The sequence below is a fragment of the Orcinus orca genome, chromosome 3, assembly GCF_937001465.1.
Source record: "Orcinus orca chromosome 3, mOrcOrc1.1, whole genome shotgun sequence".
Classification (NCBI taxonomy): domain Eukaryota; kingdom Metazoa; phylum Chordata; class Mammalia; order Artiodactyla; family Delphinidae; genus Orcinus; species Orcinus orca.
The window spans coordinates 84015680-84034578 of record NC_064561.1 but is presented as its reverse complement, the minus strand read 5'-3'; the positions used below and the strand labels follow the sequence as shown (position 1 = coordinate 84034578).

The 18899-nt window shown below is 37.9% G+C and overlaps 1 long non-coding RNA gene across 1 annotated transcript; it reads left to right on the top strand.

Annotated features, from left to right (window-relative positions):
* The first annotated feature begins 8 nt into the window (after window positions 1-8).
* Window positions 9-13323, top strand: LOC125963788 (uncharacterized). The gene is made up of 4 exons (XR_007476193.1): window positions 9-965; window positions 2416-2446; window positions 7228-7378; window positions 8091-13323. It is a non-coding gene; the product is annotated as an uncharacterized LOC125963788 (long non-coding RNA).
* Window positions 13324-18899: the final 5576 nt, after the last annotated feature.

The window sequence follows — 18899 nt, the reverse complement described above, 5'->3', positions numbered from 1 at the left end:
GGGGGCGGGGGTGATGGGGATGGGGCAGTCTGGGCAGGCCCGGAACCGAGGGCGCCTCCTCCCAAGTTCAGCCCAGCGACCCGAGCTAAGGACTCGGGAGTGGCGCGCCACGGAGGGCGCAGCCGAATCCAGCCACCCAGAGGCTGCTCTGGGCTCCGGGATCCGGAGCGAGCCAGCGCTGCTCGGGTGCTGCGGGCTCGGCCCGGACCCGGGAGCTGAGGGGTGTGCGCTGGGGTATTGCCAGGAACTTACAGCGTAGACGCGTATTAAACCTGATGGAAAGTCGAGGACTCTCCGGGCTCCGGGTCCTCCTGGCAACTTACGCGCCTTAGGGCTGGGGACTCTGCGGACGGGTCCCGGTCTGTGACCGCAGCTGCCCTTGGAGCAGCCTCCGCCGCGCCTGCCAGGTTCCAATGTTCCATCAGAGGCTTTAGCTAAGTTTTGGACGCCTCTCAGAACTCTGGGACCCCGGATGTTTCGACTCGATTACACAAGATGAATGACCTCTCATTGAGATGTTTCAGGTTGGGGATATAATTTTTACAAACTTAAGAATTATGTTTAGGAAAGTTATTTAATGACATGGGGAAATGCTCATATTTTTAAATGGAAAGCTCAGTTTGCAAAATCACGTAGAAATTCGGATGTCAACTGTGAAAATAAATGTATAAAGGCATTTTAAAAATGGAAAGAAATGTACCAAAACATTTACAGTAGCTATGGTGATAGAAAAATGGATTTTTGTTTTCTTTGTAATTTTCTGATTTCCCAGATGTTCTACGTTGAGCATGTATTTTATAATCAGGACAATGTTGTTTTGAAACTCAATGCTTTTTGCATTAGAACTTCAAAGAACTTTTTTATTTTAGTGTAATAGCTCCAAAATTAACTGCAAATTAATAATAGTATTCTCTTGGTTTTCTTAGGGGCTAGTGCCATGACTTTCGAGACAAGATTTTACTTAGGTAAGCAGATAGGATTCCTATGTATAATTAAGTGTAGATCTCAAATTACCCTGGAACCTTCCAGTGTATACAAAGAGTAACCACCACTTTTGAGGGTTGGACAGAACACTTCTGAACTATTTTGATGTTTCAGCCCAGTGAAGGATCTAATGGCTTTCCTTATCACCTTCACCCCACATAAAGAGGGAGTCCCCCTTTCGTAGCAAGCTAAGGGTATCACAGGGCTTATGCCTATATTTATTCCTTTTGATTCAGATCTAGTACAATGTCTGGTGTATAGTGATTTCTCAATAAATATTTGTTTAGTGAGTGAATGTGTCTACTTTTAAAAAATTTTATTGGGAAGATTAATACAAATAAAGAAAAGTGCACAAAATGTAAATGTACAAATCAACGAATTATCACAAAGCAAATGCAGCTAGAACCCCACCCATCTAAAGAAATGAAATATTCACCAGCTCTCTAGAAACTCCTCTTGTACCCACTCGCAACTACTAACACTTTTTTCTCCCTAAATTAACCACAATCCTGACTTCTTCCAATGTGATTTAGTTTCGTTTTAACTTTGTGTGAATGGAATCTTATGTATTCTTTTGCTCAAATTTGTTTGTGAAATTCATCCACGTTTTTGGGTGTAGCTATTTTGGTTCATAGCACAAGCTAGGGGTCGAATTTTTTTTTCCATATGAATTCCACTTGTCTCAGCATAATTTACTGAAACGTGTTTTCTTTACTTACTGCTCTGTAATGCTACTTCTGTCATGGAACAAGTGTCCCTACATGCATGGGTCTGTTTGTGGGCCCTCTTTTCTGTCCCATTGGCATGTTTGTCTATCTTTGTGCCAATACCACATTGTCTTAATGAAAATAGACTTATAGTAAGTCTTCATTTTTACTAGTACAAGTCTCAGCACTTTGTACAACAGATTTTTGGCTATTCTTGACGCTTTCTGTGTTCATATAAACTTGAGTTCATATCAGCTTGTCAGTTTCCATAAACTGGGATTTTGATTGGAATTGCATTGCATGTATACATCATTTTGGAAAGACTTGTAACATTGAGTCTTCCAGTTCATGAATGTGTTATATTCCTCTATTTATTTAGATCTTCTTTAATTTCTCTCAGTAAGATTTCATAATGTCTTACACATGTTAGATTGATTTCAAGGTGTTTGGTTTTTGGTTTTGTTTTGTTTTTTTGCTATTATAAATTATATCTTTTTAAACACTTATTTTTGTTTTTTGGTATTACATCATAGTAAAATAAATTTTGTTTATTAATCTTGAATAGACCAGTTTGTTAAATTTATTAATTCTAATATTTTATCTGTGAATTATTTAGGATTTTCTACAGAGACAACTATATTATTCATGAATAATGACAGTTTTACTTCTTCCTTTCTAATCTTTATACCTTTTATTTCTTTTTCTTGCCTTATTGCATGGCCAGGACCTTCAGTACAAAAAGAAGTGACAATAGGGTGAGTCCTTGTTTTTTGGATTAAATTTTGCCCCCAAAAGTGTACGTTGAAGTCCTAAACCCCAGTATATGTGAATGTGACCCTATTTCCAAATAGGGTTTTTTGCAGATGTAATCAAGTTAAGATGAGATTGTACTGGAGTAGGTTGGCCCTACTGCAATACGACTGGTGTCCTTGTAAAAAGAGGAGTGACAAAGACACACACAGAGGAAGACACCACGTGAAGACCCTAGGAAACTAATAATAAACTTGTCCGTCCTAATGCCAGAAGGAAAGCTTTCAATATTTTATCATTAAGTCTGATATTTGCTGAATGTTCTTTTGGGTGGGGATATTCTTTTTTGACTGAAGAAAATTCCTTTCTTAGTCCTAGTTTGTTAAGAGGTTTTATCATGAATTAAATCAACATCATGTATTGAAATCAACCAAAATAATCAGGTGATATTCCCTTAATCTGTAAATGTGGTGAATTGCATTGATTTTTAAATCTTAACCTATCCTTGCTTTCTGGAATATGCCCAACATGTATTGACCTTTTTTTCTATTGCTGTATATATATATATATATATATATATATATATATATATATATATATATATATAAAACAAACTTAACAAGAACTGAAAAAAGGCATTACTTCTGAAATGAATTCAGGAAAACAAAAACAGTAAATAAATTGATTCTGGCTTTCCAGTTCAGACCAAGCAAATCACCAACATTCCATTTTTATGTTAATGGGTAAGTTTGTTATTCTTAAGTTCAGGATATTTGCATCTATATTCACAAATCAGACCAGCTTAAAAATTTCTTTTTTGGAATTTCCTGTCAGTACTTTTTTTTTAAATCAGGGTTATTCTAGCACCTTAACGTGAATCGGCAAATGGTAGGTATCTTTCCTGTTCTCTGAAAAGACTTGTGAAAGATTGCCGTTATTTCTTCCTTGAATGTTTCTTACAAGCCATCTGTGCCCAGAGTTTTCTTTATTGTAAAGTTTTAAATTATAGGTTTAATTTTTTTAATGGTTGAAGGATTATTTAAATTTTCTATTCTTCTGTCAGTTTTTACATGTATATTTTGAGGAATTTGCTTCATTTATATTTTAAAATTTACTTACATAAAGTTATTTAATATATCTTTTTATAATTTTGTAGGTCTGCAGAACTTATAGTCAGGTCTTCTTTTTTCATTCCTGACATTGGCTATTTATTTTTCTTTTTTCTTCAACAGCTCCATCAATGGAACTGATGATTATGTTTGGTTTGATTTTATTTCATTAGTTTATGTTCTTAACTTTATTTCCTTCCTTCTCTTTCTTTGAGTTTAATTTCCTATTATTTTCTATGTCCTTGAAGTAGACTCTTTTTTTTTGCACTTAGCAGTATGCATTTATATTTCCTCCATGTCAGTTAATGGCTTAATAACTCATTTGTTTTTATTGCTGAATAACACTCCATGGTATGGTGTACCACTGTTTATGCATTCACCTACTGCTTCCAAGTTATGGAATTATGAATAAAGATGCTATTAACTCTGTGCACAGGTTTTTGTGTAGGTATAAGTTTTCAACTCCTTTGGGTAAATACCTCTTAGAGTGATACCTGGATCATACGGTAAGAGTATGTTTCATTTTGTAAGAAACTGCCAAACTGTCTTCCATAGTGGCTGTACCATTATGCATTTCCACCAGCAATAAGTGAGTGTTCCTGTTCTTCCACATCCTTGTCAGCATTTGGTGTTGTCAGTGTTTTGGATTTTAGCCATTCTAATAGGTGTGTGTGTCGGGGGCAAGTATTTTAGCTCTCACTGTTGTGTAAGCCAAATTCTTCTTTTTATTAATCCATGAATAACAACATTCCTGAGAAGAAAGAATCCTGAAAACTAAGACACAAAGAACTTAGGTTATTTTTTTCAATTTATTTAAACTAAAAATAAAACCAAAAAAATAGATACCCATTTCTCCCATCCCTAACTGCCACCTCTGACAGTCACCATCTCTCCTCTGTATGAGCTCAGTTGTTTTTTTTTGTTTGTTTGCTTGCTTTTTTTTTTTTAAGATACCACCTATAAGAGATCATATAGTACTTGTCTTTGTCTGACTTACTTTCCTCAATTCATCAATTTTTTTAGCCTTTCTTCTTTTATTGCTCTATGTGCAATTAAAATGATAAAATTCCCCAGAAGAAGCACAACTTTAGGTGCTTTCCACATCTAAAGTTTTGATATGTAGTATTTTCATTATCATTCAGTTAAAAATATTTTCTAATTTACACTTTAGAAAAAAGCCATGTTACTTAGAAGTGTAGTACTTTATTTCCACAACATAACATTTAAAAAATCTTTTTGTTAGTGATTTCTAGCTTAGTTGTATTGTGGTGAGAAAATATACTTTTTATTATCTCATTCTTTGAAAACATATGGAGAGTTGGTTTATGACATTGGATCTAGTCGATTTTGTGGGGGAAACTGTTTCCCATGTATTAAGTGCATTCTGTCCTTGCTGGACTCAATATTCTATGTATTAGATCAAGTTTGTCAATCCTGCATTTCATCTCTATCCTTACTGACTTTTTATCTGCGTGTTATAAGGGTTATAAAAGTTACTATAGGAGTGCATTAAAATCTCTCATTATGACTGCAGATAGTCTATTTCTCCTCATAGATCTGTAAATTTTTCTTTATGTGTTTTAGGCAACTTTATTGAGTGCAAAAAAATCCAATATTATTTTTCAATAAATTGAATTTTTTTGTAATTATGAAGTGTTGCTCTTTCTAGTAATGTTTTTTGCCTTAAAGTCTGTGATAGTGCTATAACTCACCATCTTTCTTTTGGCTACTGAATGCCTGCTTTATCTTTTCCTATGATTCTACTTTCAATCTATCTGTCCTTATAGCGTAATATATTTCTTGTAAATAGCATAAATTGTTTTTCTAATGAAGTTTGGTCATCTTTATCTTACGTAGAATACGTAGCCTGTTTATACTTAATGTATTTACTTAACATGTTTGTATTTAAATCTAATGTCTTCATATTTTATTTCTGTTGGTACCCTATTTTATGTTCCTCTTTCTCTCTCTTCTTGGCTTACTCTGAGCTGATGGAACAGATGTTAGTATTCTCTATTCCTCCTCTACTAGTCTGACATTTACTCATCCTTTTAATACTGTCTCGGTAGTTTTACTAGAGATTACAACATGCAGTCTTGATTTTTCAAAGTCTAGTGTTACCTGTTAGTCTTACTCTCTTTCTGGATAATGTAAACCCTCAGGACACTTTACTTCCATTTGCCTTCTCTGCAATTGTATGCAGGTCTTGTCATGTATTGTATTTTTACCCCCACAACACATAAAAATCAGTATTGCCTAATAAAATCTTACACATTTAGATTTATCCGCACATTTACATTATCTTTGCTCTTCAGTACTTCCTGTATATCTAACTTTATACACTGACCATTTTTCTCCTGCCTGAACAACTCCATTTGGTATTTCCTGAAGTGCTGGTCTGCTGATGAGAAGTTATTTTATTTTTATCTGGAAATGTCATTCCTGAAGGATATTTTTGTTCGGTATAAAATTATTTCCTTTCAGCAGTTTGCATATGCCATTTCTTTTGACTTCTAGTTTCCATTATCTCTACTGAGAAATCTGCTATTACTCCTTTGGAAGTAATCTATCTTTTCAAAATCTGGATGATTTTAATATTTTTCTCTCTATATTAGATTTTTAAAGCAGTTATACTAGAATTTGCTTAAGCGTAGATTTCTTTTTATTTATCCTGCTTGGGATGCATAAGCCTTCTTAATTCTGTGACTTGATGTCTCTTACCAGCTTTAGAAAACTCTCAGTCATTAACTATGCAAAAGTCACTTACAATCAGTGTTACTACAAAATACAGTTACTTTCATTTGTGTGCATTCTTTATGGTCTCTTTCACATGTTTCAAGAGCACTTGTGTGATATATCATAGTGTAAATTGTATAATTAAAATTACTGATGAAATGTAAGATTAATATAAAATGTATACATTATGTATTGCATGTATGGATTATAAAAGGGATTAGCCAGTCTGTTGGCAGTTATCTTTTGTAGTGGCAAAATAAACAGTGGAGGTATATATTTATAGCTTGCCACTTTTGTTGTAGTTTTGATTCATCACAAAGAAAGAGTGCTTTCGAGTGTGAAATTTCACAATTATCTAACTTAAAGAGTGCTTACTAATGATTTATGAGTACCAGAGACTACAGTTTTATCATATTTAGGTTTTTTTCTAGTATATCATAAGGAAGTTTTACATTTCTGCTGCTTTTAACATAAATGTGACTCTCAAAGCTACATTTCAGTGTCATTCAACCCTTTATGTTTTGTCCACTGTGTTAACTTTTTTCCTCATTTGTAAATAATGCCTTAGTTGAGTCAAATATTACCTTCCCTCAAACTACAATGAAACTTTGCTAAATTAAATTCATGTTTAGCAAATAAATGCCTAAGGCTTTTGTTGACTATAGCATTTGAATGGTGAGTTTTTGCCTGGAAAATTTCTTTCAAGTGTTAAGATGAGGGTGCAGTCACCTTAGATCACAGAGAGGCACTGGGGTCTGGCTAGGACTCAGTATTGGAATGAAATTACTGGGGCTCTCTCCATCTTTAATGTGCATAGCACGTTTTTTTCTAGAGCTACATATTTACTCAAAGGTTCTCCCTTAGTGGACTGCCCATGCCAAACTTCAGTGAAAAAGTCTTAAAGGAGTTAAAAAGTAATCTTGCCTTTATTTGCTAACCAGGATGCCCCATTCGCACCCTCCCAGACCTCCTTCGCCAACCAGAAGAGAAGCAGTAGCACTGACTTTTGTTGACACTTACACACGCTAGGAACTGGGGTACAAAAATGAAGATTTGAAGATGCATGTTTCCTGCTCTCAAGGATCTTCAGAGGTAGGATGAGTATATGAAATGGGTTTAAACTATGTAATGTGACTTTTCTTTCATGCCAATCAATGTCCCTGAGAGTATGAGGTGGAGATTCAACCCACTGAGAAAGACTGCAGAAGGGAAATCTCACCTTCATTGAGTGCCTACTATGTGCAAGACACTTGCTTACAATATCCCCTTTAACCGTGTGAGCTAAGGTTGTTAGGAACAGATAAGACTGAGGAATTGAAGTTCATCTGAAACTCTAATATGCCTGTTTCTATGAATTTCGAGTGTGAAATTTCACAATTATCTAACTTAAAGTCAGTGGTCAAAAATGGTTACTTTAGGGAACATAGAAGCATAGTTGGGTTTGAGTATGATGACTGGGAAGGGAGGAGAGGTGGAGAGCCAGTGAATATGATTCTTGCAACTTAAAGTGAAATAGATTGATTTAACACTGATTATATTCCAAAAATTAGGGAAAATCTATTTACTTGAGAGAACTAAAGTTGAATGCTATGAAACCCTAATGATTCCTACTTCATCCTGCATTGACCTGAGTGCTGGATGTGTCTACCTCGACAGGCAACATTTTAAAAAATTCTTTGGAGGCAATCTGTTATTTAATTGATCTGCATATTTATGTTCACTCCTATTCACTGTTATTTACTATTCACCAAGGCTGCCAACTTTTACAGTCTTGGTATAAATGTTTGTTCCTAAACCTTTACAGATAGATGTGTCTTATGTAACAGTTATGGAGTCCATTAACATGAAGCACTAAAGCACAAAAAAGAAATGAAAGAGATTTATAAGCATATGAAATGCCCTCACCAGAGACAGTTGAAATAATAAATCCAAAGTCAAAGGAACATTTGTGAAGTTACTACAAGTAGATTTATCTACTTCAAAACATGTTTTGTGGGACTGAATCATACCATCTATTATGCTTAATTTAAAAGGTAAAATATACAAATTGACTCTCATTTATTGGTTTAACGATACCTCACTGTATTAAAGGAAACCTTACTATTGTAGAAGAGAGAAATCTCACTTTAAATACTTCTCTGTCATTTGCATTCTTGGGGATAGAAATTGCCTTAATGATTTTTTTTTAAAAATTGGAAATTTGGGAAAGCTTAAAATATTTGTATTTTTAAGTGACGTTAAAAGACTTCCAGCACTACTGTTTCACAAAAATACCCAGTTATGAGCCCAAGCGCTGGTAGCAACAGTAGTCTAGAGGGCAACTTTTCCTTGGCTGCAACTTGAGATATAATTAGTATCTTCAGAAACAACATCATCCCCCCCACCAAAAATAAAGTTGACGAAGTAAAATGGTGGCATCTATTTCCTCGTTAAAACATCAGATTGACAAAGTCCATGTACTACTCTGTTTCAAAAAGTTCCAGCTCTTTTAAACACTGGCATTCTTATCATTTTGTGCGTTCAGTGCTGGTCACTGGCTAACAGTGTCTGCATGGATTTCTCCTTGAATATCTTTCTTCCATCAACTGATAAGCCAGTCTCTCCTAGGATTTCTGGTCAAGAGCACTGCTCAAAAAAGAAAGCTGGTAGTACATATTTGAAATTGTTGCAGACAACATTCCTTCTCTTCTTGTTCAGTTTGTTTGTTTCTATTTGAAGGTAAGTCTAAAGGCTACTTACTGAGCTTTCAGGTTGAGATGGCCCCGGCACCAGAGTGGGAGTTTAATATGCTTTCCTTGGAGAAGAAAGACACTGACATTGTAAATCTAGCCTGTATTTGCTGTCGTAGGGCTAATCCCTGGCCATAAAATTAGAGTTAAATATAAAATAAACGGCAAGCCACTGTTTTCACATCAATCTATACAAACAAGCTAATGTATTATTTTAGGAGTGAAAACAAAATTCTTAATTGCTCCCTAAACATGTAGTAAAATTCCTGTATGTACAAATTTTTTTTTACAATAAAAATGTTAAAATTCAAGAAAAGAGAAGGAAAAAATCATCAAAGTCCTAATCTCCCCAAATAAATACCTTTAATGCTTTGTTGTTTTTCCTTTCAGCCTTTTGGTTATTCTGCTCATCCAACTTTGCATTTTATTTTTTCATTGAGTTCAATTAATAGAATGGTCTCTGGGATGTCTTTTATGATGATCTGTAAGTTATGAGTTTAAAACACGTTTTTGGAAGACATAAGATGGTTTACAGAAATGAAAAACTGTTAAATATTGTCTCTCCTGCCACAACAAAAACATTGTTCAAAAGAAAAAATTTTTGAATCTTGTAACCATGGCACAGTCATTTTCAAAAGTACCAACTGAAAATCGAATTTGAAAAGAAAGTGGGAAGAAGGAAAAAGAATCCCCAGCCCAGGCAGGCACAGGTGTGGAGAGTCATGCATTTCTCAGGTAAGCCCTGTGCGCTCACCTGCTCTCGGGATGATACCAGCTCCTTGCAAACAAACCTCAGCACTCCCTCTGTGCTGCTGCCCCCGACCAGGCCCAGCTTTAATCCAGCGCCTCTCAACTGGACAGATAAGAATGGTGATGGCTGGGGAAGGGAAACAACTCTGTGCAGGGCTGGCTCTGTCACCAGCAGCCTGAAGGGGAGCGGCCCCTCAGGGCTGCCAGGAGGGCACTTCCCTGCAGGAGTGGCCACACTCAGTCTGTTCTCAAGCATAAGCCAGGTGAAAGTTTTGAAATAAGGGAGAAGGGAGGATTTTTACCTCTCTTTCTATGAAGGGCCCATCATAAACTCATTTGAATGATCTGAAAAGCCCCTAAGATTTCATTCAGTGAGGGAGCATGCCAGAGACACTTGAAAACTATGACATTTTCAGTAACAGGAGCCAATAGAGTCCTTTGAGCCTTAATGTAGGTCCTGGAATTCTAGACTCTTGGGGCTTGGAGGGGCTTTTTTTTTTTTTTGCGGTACGCGGGCCTCTCACTGTTGCGGCCTCTCCCATTGCGGAGCACACGCTCCGGACGTGCAGGCTCAGCGGCCATGGCTTATGGGCCCAGCTGCTCCACGGCATGTGGGATCTTCCCGGACCGGGGCACGAACCCGTGTCCCCTGCATTGGCAGGCGGACTCTCAACCACTGCGCCACCAGGGAAGCCCTGGAGGGGCCTTTTGAAGGTAATATTTCTGTTATGAGTGGATTACTTTTAAGCTACAATTTAAAAAACCTAAGGAGCTTATTCATTTCATCATGAAGTGGTTACTGAAAAGTTCTGCCTTCAACTACAGTAGTGCAAAAATCGTTTTTCAATTTTTCTGAATTTCAAGGAAAACAGCGGGAAATTATTAATCACAATGACGGTTGTGTTTGCCTTGTTAAGAAGATTGGTATTGAACTTGGAATTTCTGTATCATCACTGAATCCTTAATTATTGTGTCAGTTCTGAATTTACCTCCTGTGTGTGATGGATTGTTTAGTGACAACAGATCCTGTCCCCCTGCCCCTCCCCCATGCCCACATCCCAGGAGGCACTCCCTTTTTTAGTGTGACTTTGGGGCTCATCTCATCCAGAGGTAGTGTCCATTTCTCCACTCTCTTGAATTTGGACTGGCCTTGTTTGCTTTGACCAATAGAACGTGGTGAAAGTGAGGTGGCTTGGTTCCTACATGGCCTTGCAGTGCTGCCCGCACTTTCCGGAGCACTGGGAGAGATGGGTCTCTGTCAACCCGAGGCAGTGAATCTAGCCTACAGGAGACTGAGAGACCGATGGAGCAGAATCAGGCAACCACAGCCAGTACCAATGACCAGACACATGAGGGAGGCCAACTTAGACTGCCCTCCCAGCCAACCAGCCAGCTGCATGCAGCTGTGTGGGTGAACAAAAACAAGACCAGCAGAGGAATTGCCCAGCCAACTCACAGAAGAATGAGAGATAATAAGTTGTTGTTTGAAGGCACTAAGTTTTGGGGGTGATTTGTTACACAGTACTAGATAACTGATACAACCCATCAAACCTTTTAATCTGTAATTATGATATAGGAGCTCATTTGCTTAAGGGAATCCTTTGTAATTCCTCTGCAATTTTCTGTTGTTCCTCAGGTAGAGAGACAGGCTCCCTGTGTAAGGAGAACTATTCACTTTCTTCCTCTTCTTCTTTTTATTTTACTATTTTAAAAATTGAAGTATAGTTCATTTACAATGTTGTTTTAGTTTCAGGTGTACAGCAAAGTGATTCAGATATATGTATATATATTATTTTTCAGATTCTTTTCCATTATAGGTTATTATAAGATATTGAATATAGTTCCCTGTACTATACAGTAGGTCCTTGTTGTTTATCATTTTATATATAGTAGTGTGTAAGTCCAAACTCTTAATTTGTCTTTCTTAATAAAAGAATACTCCGATCTTCCAAGGTTAATAATAGAGAGAGAATGTCATGTAGGAAGGGCTACTCCTCCCCTTCTCTCTCATCACTGTCACCACCTTAGCATGGATACAGACCCATTACCAGGGAAAGCTGGACCTAGACACACACAAACACACACATGTGCAGACACATACACATGCACGACACACATATATACGTATATAAAACCGAAGGTCACACAGCTAATAAGGGTGGATCTTGCATTCAAGCCCAGCAGACTGGCTCCGGAGTCTGTACTGTTAACAACTGTACTCCACTGTCACAGAGAGTCATGTATGGTGTCTCCTAGATGTGGCTATCTTAGGAGCCCCTCAGGTACCAAGCCATTCTAGCAGATTCTCTGCTGCATTAACTCCTTATCTATCTCCCAGCCTGCCTCCCTGGCCAGACACTGTTTTCCCTCCACCACCCAGGAACATCCTCCTGTCTAGACTCCCAGAACCCAGGCCCAAAGATGGGAACTCCTTCATCCCAGATGAGTTACGTGGGGAGTTCCCATTCCCTTTAGGGTGGGGTGGATATTGCAGATGCCTCACTCAACACCCTTTCTAACTTCCCTCTAGTGTTCCTTCTTGTTCTGGGAGGCTGGAATGCTAAAACTACATTCCCCAAGACTCCCTTGTAGGTAGTCTCAGCATGTGACCTGTCTTTCACCAAGAAGACACACTGCTTAGGATTAGGAGACAGAGATGACCAGTGTGAGTACTGGCTCTGCAAAGAGAGATCAAATCTGACAAGTGTCATGAGTGAGGCACCTGGACTTCCTGGTTCAGCTTCACTGGAGGTTTTGGAGTCCATCCCTGGTGTCCAGGGTGTGGCAAATGGCAGTGGCAGGGAAGTTTCACGAACAGTCCAGTGCAGTGGTTGGCCATTTCTCGCGGCTGTTTTGAAACTTGCTAACAACCAAGCCCAGTTCTCTAGCCTCTCCAGAAATTCTATAAAATACCTAATACCTGGTTCAAATAGCAACTGTTGGGTCAGGGATAGGCTGAGCCAGCAACAAAAAGTCGACCCACAGAGACCTCAGGTCCTACCAAAAATGAAGGAAAGAATCCACATCTGGAGAGCAAGGTCAAGTTGGTTGAAGAAGGAAAGAAGCCAGGATACCAGCTCCAAATCGAGCTATCTAGACAGCATTTAACTGAGTCAGGAACCCTGGCCTCCTACCACAGACTTGCCATATACTCATTTTAGTGGCACAATATATAGGACATGTCTTAAGTATAATCGGTGACCTTTTCCTCCTGTGGCATGAGGAAATGAGGAATGATATCTCCTACCCAGATATCAGAGAGGTTTTTAGAGATTATTCTTTGGATCTCTCACGTTAAGAATGAAATAACTTTCACTCTGAATAAGCTAATGTCAGAGCAAGAATTCGTTTTGGTTTAAGATATAAAATAAATCAAAGGTAATTTGTTTCAGTCAGCCAGTATATCATTAAAAAATGTTTCCATTCCAAGTGTTACTTTATAAGTAAGATAAAGTAGAGCCAATGGGAAGAAACAAAAGCAAACCAAAGTCAAGTTATTGCTTCTGATGAGGTAAACCCTGTCGGGAGGAATTGTCAAGGACCAGCTTTTCTCTGATTGACAGGTGGGGGTGGGATTTGGGGAGGGGAGGGAACCTTATGGGGTGAAGGAGTGTACTGCTGCAAAACACAGCTTGTTTGTCTAGGTGTAGCACTGAACCACAACTCAATCCCCATGGCATCCACCTTGGGAGAAGCCCAGGCACTTGACCAGCAGTGAGGGATCTTTTTACATCATGCCTGGCATTGGCTGCATCTCCCTGAAGGGAGAATGCCCAGACTTTGAGAATGTCATTCCTTAGGGCTTCCCCTTTATCCTCTTTGCCCATAACAGTGCAACAAATATGCTTTAAAAAAAATAATATATTTGACTGAAGATTTTTCATAAACTCTTTCCTCTTGCCCACATTCTTCTAGCTAATTCTGAGATGCCATTTGCAATGCCCAGTGGCCCAGGTATCTGACACTGACTCTTTTAACAGGTCTCTTTGTGAAACTTAGAGGAGGGAGGCCTAAGAGGAAGTGCAGGGTGTTACAGATGACAGTCGTTTGGCACTTTCCACATTTTAATTCCTGCTTCTTTAGTGAAAAAGTCATTGCTTTGAGGGACCATCTCCTTTCAGTTGTTCACACGAGGAGCCATACATGTTAACTGCATGGCTGTAGATTGCAGTAGATTTCAGCTGTCCTACAGGAATCTATAGATTAATGTGCATCTAAAATATAATATAGACTTTGGTTGTTTATGTAAAATATAAAAGGGGGACTGATCAGGGTTTGTTTATATCAAACACTCAATAAAATGTCATTGATTATTTTCAACTTTTATTACTGCATATATCAATGTCAGGGTTTTTTCCTGGAACCGTCTCTCCCGTTGTTTGATTGCCCTTTAAGGGGGATTTAGTCTACATTTATCCTTTTCCACCTAGTCGTTTCTGTTTTCTCTGTTGGAAGTTGAAACGTATAATATCACGTACAGTAAATTAAAGTTTTTCTGTTCTCACCTTTTTTAAACATTCCTTCCCTTTAAAATTCGGTGCCTCTGGTTATTACCTCATGGTTTCATCTGATATGGCTACTTTAGCTGATTAGAGTGGTTATTTATATTAAAAGTATCATAGTTATCTTTATCATATAATCTTGAATTATATACTTTACAAAATTTGTACAATGTTTTTAATGGAGTAGAAAAATCACAATAGAGCTTCCTAGATGATATAACAGATTGAACACATTTGCTTAATTTTGCTGAAACCCTATGAAAACTACAGTAAAGTGATTTAAAATAAAAGACAAACTCATCAGGGCCAGGTGGATGCAACAGGAGATAACAACAACAATTTTGCAAATTGGAAAGCAGATGTACAGCAGGCATCTTTAAAAATGCAGGAAACTAAATTCTAAACCTGGACTGGAGAAAGCAGAGAACAACCTGATTTCTATGCACAGTCGGTCCCCAGAAGGCAGTGCAAGGACTTCTGGAAGAGCCGGCCCCCTCCCAGCCCCACAATGCACTGGAGGTTTCTTCCCTGCAGAGGGGAAACTGAGGCTATCTGGATTGGCGGGTGCCAGGCAGTGCTAAGGGCAGGGCTACCATATCAAAACAGGGAAATGAAGCAAATGTTTGCGCTCTGAATGATGATTCCTTTCAGCTTTTTTTCATATTTAACTCTCAGAATACAGGAAGCCAGATGTTGACCTTCTAGACAGGAGAAAGAGAAAAGTATTCCAGCTGGAAACTGCCCAGCCCTAAGGGAAAGACCTAAACCTACCGACATCCAAAGTTCCCCAACAAACAACCTCAGCCAGATCATTTTACAGTGAAGTGCAATATGGATAAGCCCAAACCAAACATCTCAAAACTTCCAATCAGCTTTCTGGTTCCCCATATTAAACATAAGTAGACAGTCAAGGATTGCCACATATCTGCGGGATGTCATGAACCTTGAAGGCAGAAGCTAAAATGAACCAACAGGGAAAAAGGCAATTTGGAGAAATTGGAAGCAATGCAGAGAAAAGAAAACAACAACAAAAAAACTGAACACTAAAAAGATCATTACTATCCTCAGAGAGTTGAGAAGACGCTGCATTTAGGAAACAAATGCTATTAGGCAAAAACAAACAAACAAAAACCCCTGAAAACCCAAACACTTTCAAAGAACAAAAACCAGTTTTTAGCAATTAAAAGCATAATAGCAGAAATGGTATTAGGGATGGAATTAGAAATGTTGAAGAGAAAGTTGAATAAATTTTCTGGAAAATAAAGAAAAAAAGACAAAGAAGGGGAAGAAAGCATCAAAAAGAAGTTCAAAAAAATTTCCCAGAATTGAAGAACATGAATCTTGACTGAATGGGCCCACTAGATGTCCAGCATCACAAATCACAGTGATCCACATCAAAAGACGTCATGCAAAAATTTCAAAATAGGAGTAAGATTCTACAAGTTTCAACAAAGGAAAAACAAGTCGTATGCAAAGGATCAGGGATCAGAATTATTTCAGACTTCTCACCTGCATCACTGGAAGCTAAAAGACAATGGAGGAATGACTCCAAACTCTGCAGGAAAATTACTTCCAGCCTGGAATGCATTGTCAGCCAAAATATCAGCCAAGCGTAGAATAAAGACATTTTCAGACATGAAAGTTCGAAAGAATTTTACCTCCCATGCACTGTTTCTCAGGAAGCTCCTGGAGACTGTGTTCCACCAAAGCAAGGGAGTAAATAAGCCAAGAAAGAGGAAGAGATGGTACACGGTGCTCGGAGCTGGATCACAGGAGCTGGTGACAGGAGTCCTCAGGATAAATGGAAACAGGAGGACATCTGCACACCAGGTGAGTAGTGAAAACAGTCCTGACTGGAGCAGCGTGACTCAAGAAATAGAAGTGGTCCTTTATGCTTTCCTTTTTTCCTCATGAGCCTGTTAGAGGCTCTGTTGCATCGAGACAAGGGAGTACATCAAGCATGAGACCAGGAGACCCGGAATCTAGACTTGGAGATCGGCAAAGGCGGGTCAAGGATGACAGCCAAGGGAGAATGGAGAGCTCCAGGAGGGAGGTCTAAAGACAAAAACCAAAACCAAATCTATAGATAGATAGATAGATTATAGCTATAAATATGTCAGTAAAATGTTTTAAAAGGCTTTTGGAAGATGTCAAAGGAATGAATAAGAAACTAAGCGAAGAAAGTAAGCAAATGAAAAATAAAGGCAGTTATTAATTTCAGGAGAAACAAAGATTATACAACGTTGAATATATTTAAACAAAAATTGTACTATAATGACACAGAGTGGATGTGAGCTGTGAAACAGTTGGATGGTGGTGTAAGAAAACTAAACGCTCCACAACCATAAGAGAAAGTCAGGTGATAATGTCTAAAACAAGGGAAGCAAAGATAGCATAATTTTATATTTAGTATTACTACATAGTATTTAGGAGTGAAGTGTCATGATGCTTCCAACTTTTTAAATAATTTATCTAAAGTGTATGTATAGTTTTATATGTATATATTTATTTGACATTTCTTTCATAATGAAAAATTAGGGATAAAAGTCAATGATATAGAAAATGATGATGTATAAACACTGGAAGCAACAGATCAGAGAGGAGCTCCCTGAATACGGAGACTAGCGCTGTGGTGAGAGGCGGGTCAGGGGCTGGTGTTTTTTGGTGAGAAGGCTTTTAGTTGTTACTTTTTGACTCTCTAAGCTATGAGCCTGCTTCACTTAGAAAAAATTAAAAATTTATTTAGAAAGGAAAGGAAAGAAGGACTCACAGTCCAATTACATTCTACCCCTACTAGTTTCATGACCATGGGCAAGTCCTTATCCATAGAAGACCGTGGGGTTCTGAACTATTGTATGAAAAATGTTCAACTACACCCTCTACTTCAAGTCAAAACTGCTGATTCTTTTATCAGACACAAGCTTATTTGTTTATTTAAACTTTGTCTTTCTTCATTACTTTAAATTTTGTATGTCTAAAGGTCTAAAACTTTTTCCAGATTATCAAATTTCGTCAAATAGAAAAATAATTCTTAATAAACATTACAAAAAGGATTTAGCTGTCACAAAAATGTGCAGTTAGACTTGAGTTTGTCCTCTTCACTGTCAACAAGAAACCTGGTCTTCCTAGATTCCTGGTCTCTGACATGGAAAAAAATATGGAGCATGTGTAACAAAAATAGCTCAAATGTAGAATCACTTGGGGAATAATTTGGACTTACATAGTTAAACGAAAAATCTCCAAAGTCATATTTGCCAGAATTACATCCAAGAACAACGTTTTATTTAGCAACTAACTGAGATGAATAGCAGCTTCAGTAGCTCTAAGCAAAGGCTCTATTCATCAAATTTAAGGACACAGGCAAAGGAAATTGATTCATTTCTGGACCTGATTGAGTTTCCACAGTTAGATGCATTGGAGGGAGACAGGGCCTGAATGCTTCAATTCTGTGGTCATTGCCTGCATGTAATCTGGTCTGGAACACCCCACCCTTGTGTCCTCAAGTCCAGCCAGGCTCCCCCCATGGAAGAGGCTCTTATCTCCATGCCACTTTTAGAATAATCAATGAGATCTTTAATAACTATCTGAGATCTTTCAACGGAAGTACAGCTTTCTCTCAGGAGATGCCGGTGTGCCTGAAACAGCAGAAGCATGAAATATTGGAATACCTCGTGAAAGGGAGGGCCTTGCGCTTAGTCGGTGCTCTATCAATGCTTGTTAAATCAATTGAAGGTCTCATGTTAAACTTATTATGTTTGACACAGTTGTAAGACTTATTTTCACCTCCTCCCTATCATCCTGAGAGGCTGCTTGGGAGCCAGAAGAGCTTACTGCGGTGGCATGTTATCACTGCCACTTCCATAGTTCTTTTGAGTATTTGAGTCATACTGGCTCAGTGTCTCAGCTTACGTCTCGAGGGTAAAGCTCTGTGAAGGGAGGTTCAAAAAGGCTAAGGATAGTTATATTTACTTATTATAATAGTAATGAAAATGTTAAGCTTTTTGGAAATCAACTTGCTGACTCATGCTAGTCAGCGATCTCTCTTGATACATACATGTCTCAGATTAATTAGAAATGAGAAAATGAACTATTCAGGTATGTAACTGAGTATAAAACCTCAAAATATGGAGTTTATGAGGTGTCCTTGGTTACTTGCAACTACAATGGAAGTTACTCAGAAGCATGTGTTGGTTACTTGGTTACTCAGAAGCATGTGTTTTGAATCTGGCCCTCAACTCAAGAATTTATGATGAGCTTACAGAATTTGGGGAGCTGAAGTGTTTGCTGCTGGGCACTCCAAGTGTGTTTAGCAACAAAACTAAACCAGTTTCACCACAATAAGAACACACGTGCTGGCTAGACTGAGCTGTTGTAATTTTTCTTGAAACTCATAACAACTACATATGTCTAGTTCATGTAAGAGGATTTTATTGCAAATTACTAAATAGTGGATAATGAATAATTTTACCACAGGCTTTTATTACTAGATGTCCAGAATCTCACATTGGCATGAAATGACTATGGCATTCTAAAGCAAAATATATACATATATATATATATATATATATATATATATTTTTTTTTTTTTTTTTTTTTTTTTTTTTTGCGGTACGCGGGCCTCTCACTGTTGTG